Here is a 4,629-nt window from a genome sequence, read left to right on the forward strand (position 1 = left end):
TTTAATGAACTGCAACCTATTCATTAAATGGCAGGAAAAAATACGAGGACAGGAAACGGGAAAGGGTAGAGTATGGGGGCAGGAAAGAGGGTAGAAGAAATCACTTTATATCTGAAATGATGCAGTAAGATACAAATACAATCAAAGGGGTTAATCTAATCCCTTTGTGAAGCACTGAGTCAGAGAACAAGACAAAAACAAACCTGTGATCTGGAACTTCCCAAGCCCCCACTCAGGGGGATTAATGAGGAGTACACGGCTGTGAAATTACGTGCCCTCTGAATCAGGAAAATGGTCCTACTGGTGCATGACCTTGAAATGAGGGGATGCAAACTTCACCTGATCCACAATTACAAAGGCCCAAAAGGAGGGGCTCGGGGAGTGGAGACAAGACGTGGAGAAGAGGCTGTGCGAATGTTCAGAATATGAAAACCCACAAATCTCAACCAACCCGAGGCTTGAAGGGGGATCTAAACCCAACATAAAATATTCAGAGGACTTTAAAAGGACGCTGGCATTTGTGTGGAAGCATTAGGAGACAAGCCTGTCTTCTTTATTTACGTGAAGTAGATATTTTGTGACTGTTGTTTCGGACTTAGTGATGTTTGTCTCTGTTCAGTTTTCCCTTTGCAATGAAAAATTGTTGGGAGATGATTTCTAGTCTTAGCTGCTTTACATGACAGTATTATCAAGGATTCATCAAGAGGCCATCTGTCGAATTTATGAAAAAAATATGCAAAAACAAAACAGATGAAAAGGAAAGAGCAAGACAGACTGGTCCAGGGGAAGATAGATGTGGCAGCATGTGCCTCCGTGTGAAAATTACAACATTTAAATACTGCAGAATAAATTACTGTGCCGAAAAATTAGTGATGCTCTCCCACTTTAGATGCTACCCTTACCATAAGAGCATAATGAAATATATCACATATCAAATCACCCTTTCCTCAGGCTATTATTGTATTCTAATGAAAAATTAGGAAAGGAGAGACACATATACTTCAAATGGGAGGGATGAAAATGAGCCAGAGTGGATTTGCTCTAGTATTGAGCCATGAGAAGCTTCTCCAAAATGCACAGTCCATATGGAAATAAGAGCTTTTCTCCCCTATTTATTAGAAAGTCAATAAAATAAATTACAGATTGTGTGAAGAATTGAAATAATATATATTAAAATGACAACGAGGCTGGCCAAGTTTACACCCAAATTAGATGGGCTGTAAAAAAACAATGTATTTCAGAAAGGAAATGGGAAGGAGCCTGAGGATACAGAAAAATGACCAAAGCTGTGGTGTTGCCCCCTGTAGGCGAGACACAGAACCACATGCACACATTGTCACCAACTCTGGGCTGGAAGGACCAGGGGCAACTCCGCCAGATCTGAGCACTGTGGGGGCAGACCACAGCAAGGGGGCGACTCCCTTTGGAGCCTCTTCCTCCTGCGCTCGAGGCCTTCCTCCTCCACAGGCCCCTCCATCCACCCCCACCCCCACCCCCAGCCCTCCTAGAATTTGATCTGTAGGAAAACTTCTGTTCCGGTGCCTTAGGCTGCTGTTTAGCAGTGTTGCTAAATAATGTATTAAAGTATAATGCTCCAAACACACAATAGAGATAATAGCTGGCAAAGGCCCCTAAATTTCAAAAGAATGGAAGGAAAAGAGCAAAGTCCTACCTCACCAAGAGTCAGTGAGGGTAATAAGACCACAGTGGAAAACTGTGAACAATAATAGCTAACTTTAAGTGTTGGGCCTTGATTAACAGGTTTCACCCTTGCACTAACCCTAGGAGACAACTCCTATTTATCATTATTCCTCATTTTACAGATAGACAAGTTGAAGCACAGAAAGATGTTAAGTATTTCATCCAAAAATCTCATAGCTGTGGCGCAAGGATTCAACGCCAGTTTGTCTGGTTCAGATCACATGCTCCAATCTGCCAGGCTGTAATGCCTCCTATTAGGAAGGCATTCGAGGTGCCTCATTTATTTAGTTTGAAATGTTACAAATTCTTCAATCCAATAAATATAAGAATAAAGACTATCCCCATGAAACTAGGTTGAACCATACCATCCCTCAGAATGTTGGCAAGCCACACTCCAAAACAACCCTGGCTCGCTCTCTTACTTTGCCCCCTCCCTGATAAGTGGAGGACACATATTTAGAAACATTCCTTTCCATCTATTATGAGACTAAATAGAATAGAGTGATAATAATAAATACAAAGAATAGTATGTTAATGAAAGATGGAGGGTGAGAAGTGAAGCCCAAAGGTCTGGTTTAAAGGAATTACTGGAACTACAGTAGGTCTTCCCAGCATGCTCTCCGCTTTAACCTTACTGGCTGGGAAGTCCTGACATGCATCGCATCTATGATATATAAGAGCTTGTAGAAATGTTATCTGATCTACATTGAACATCTGATTAAAGATTTCACATCTGAACTAAGCATCATGTGTATTTATTAAACTAAAGGTTTGCAGGAGAATAACACTATTTTGGAAGTGAAAATAATTTTAGCATTCAAAATATGCAAATAACATTATAAAGCCTACATAAGACTACATCCTCTATGCTGGTCTGTGTAAGGCATGTAAGTTGAAATTTTCTTCTTCTTGTACTTTAAACTAAACAGAAAGTTGACTGACAGTAATTCAGCACCTTATTTTCAACTTGACTTTCACTTTTTATGTATTATGATTATTTCTAAATAAACACGGGAGTATCTCAATTCAAGAAGTTTGCTGGTCTCAATTCACCTGGTTCTGATAACAATGAGATTGACCCCTTCTGATATTCACCAACTGGATAATATAATGAATCCTCACATGAATGTTTCTCAGCCACAGCAAGACCCGGTGACACCATTAGTCACCTGTTCCTCTTTCTTTCATTCTCTCTTACACCTAAGCACAATAGGCATTTACAGCACTTCCTAAAAAGATTTTAAAAATTGTTTTATGTAATATTTTTCAAATTACAAGTACTCTGGGATCATACTCTTTGGGTATCTCATGTAAACCCGGCCCTTAGTTCTAAATTGATGTCCATCTAAAATGGCCCCAAAATGGAGAACTAGATTATAGGCTGATTCCCTCACATCTGTGGCTAACAAGATTTTTGGCTTAATAACAAAAATCTATACTGAGAGAAGTAAATTAGACTGAGCCAGGTATTCGTAGTATGTGAATTATCCCAGGATATAACAGAACTACTTCCCACTACCCAGTGGCCTCAGGCAAATTTAAAAATGGATAGGCACACAACACTCTACTTACCAGCAGCCTTTATCCAAACACTTTCCCTCTCAATCCTCCTGCACCTCTGTGTCATCGGACAAGGAGGTTTCCTGGGGCCAGACATGGGCCAAAGACATTTTCATAAAAGTCTAATAAAAAAAATTAGACTCCAGAGATCCAAGATCCCAGTACTCGGGATTATTCAGGAATCCTTCAGTTGAATTTTATTGGTTTGTATGTGTGTGTAAGACTGAGGTTGCTCACTGAACTGTAACCTGACTTAACTTACATTCCTTGACTCATGGCCCTGATTGACCTTGAAAAAGTATCTAGTACACATGACTTCACACAGGCATGACACCACAGACCTATTTTTTTTTTATTAAATGGGATTTAAAAATATGGAACGCTTCACGAATTTGCGTGTCATCCTTGCACAGGGGCCATGTTAATCTTCTCTGTATCGTTCCAATTTTAGTATATGTGCTGCCGAAGTGAGCACCACAGACTTATTTTTAAGATGCCAGTTCTTCTTGCTCTTCCATTATTTCAACTTTGCTTTATTTCTGTCTCTACTTATCACTTAATTACACTTATTAAATTAGAAATACATATTTTCATAGGCCTTCATTTAGACACAGATTTGAAGGAAGTTACTGATGAAGGTTTTCCCTCAGGAACGCCCTTGATTTCCCATCAGTCAACCCATCTTCCTTTGTCTCTTTCTAAACTAACCTCCTCCAGGAAGCACTCTTTGATGGCCTAATCCACAATAATCACTATTCTCTACTGCTGTATTTTCTTTTTTCTTGCACGGAAGAGCTACTTATATATCCTTTATACACAGGCTTCGTACATTTAAGTGTTCAACATGTTGAATTTAAGCAAATCCTTGACTCGTTGTTTGTAATTGACCTGTTTAACTAAAATTCATTTATAACATTTCTCAGTTAATTAATTAATAACATTTCTCCTCTGTGAACATGAAAGTAAGTCATTCACGAATACTTATCCTTAAATTTACAGCAGAGAAAGACAGAGTAGGCACTTCAAGCTTAATATGTCCTAAGTTGCATTCCCAGCAACTGTCCCCTTTTCCAGCATTTATTAGCTCTAAACATGTCACCTATCATCCACCCAGTTTCTTACACCAAAAATCGCAAACCACCTTTGCCTCTCCTCTCCTAATTGCTGACTCACACTTCCAAATGCCCTTGTTATACCATCTCTGAAAGGAGACAAGTGTTATTCACTAGCTTCAATTCTGGCAAAGCCCGTGATGCCTTTACCACCCCCTACCCCCACCAAAATTTATAAAATGAAAAATAGGTAATAATGAGAACTAAACAGAGACTAAAGTTAACTGTTCCCAAAATGCTGAAAGGTGCCAGATTT

At 39.4% G+C, this 4,629-nt stretch overlaps 1 non-coding gene across 1 annotated transcript; it reads right to left on the minus strand.

The window, feature by feature from the left end:
* Window positions 1-3,629: 3,629 nt before the first annotated feature.
* On the minus strand, window positions 3,630-3,736 carry LOC118968335 (U6 spliceosomal RNA). Its single transcript, XR_005055957.2, has one exon. It is a non-coding gene; the product is annotated as a U6 spliceosomal RNA (small nuclear RNA).
* Window positions 3,737-4,629: the final 893 nt, after the last annotated feature.

The sequence above is a fragment of the Manis javanica genome, chromosome 2 (genome assembly GCF_040802235.1).
Source record: "Manis javanica isolate MJ-LG chromosome 2, MJ_LKY, whole genome shotgun sequence".
NCBI lineage: Eukaryota > Metazoa > Chordata > Mammalia > Pholidota > Manidae > Manis > Manis javanica.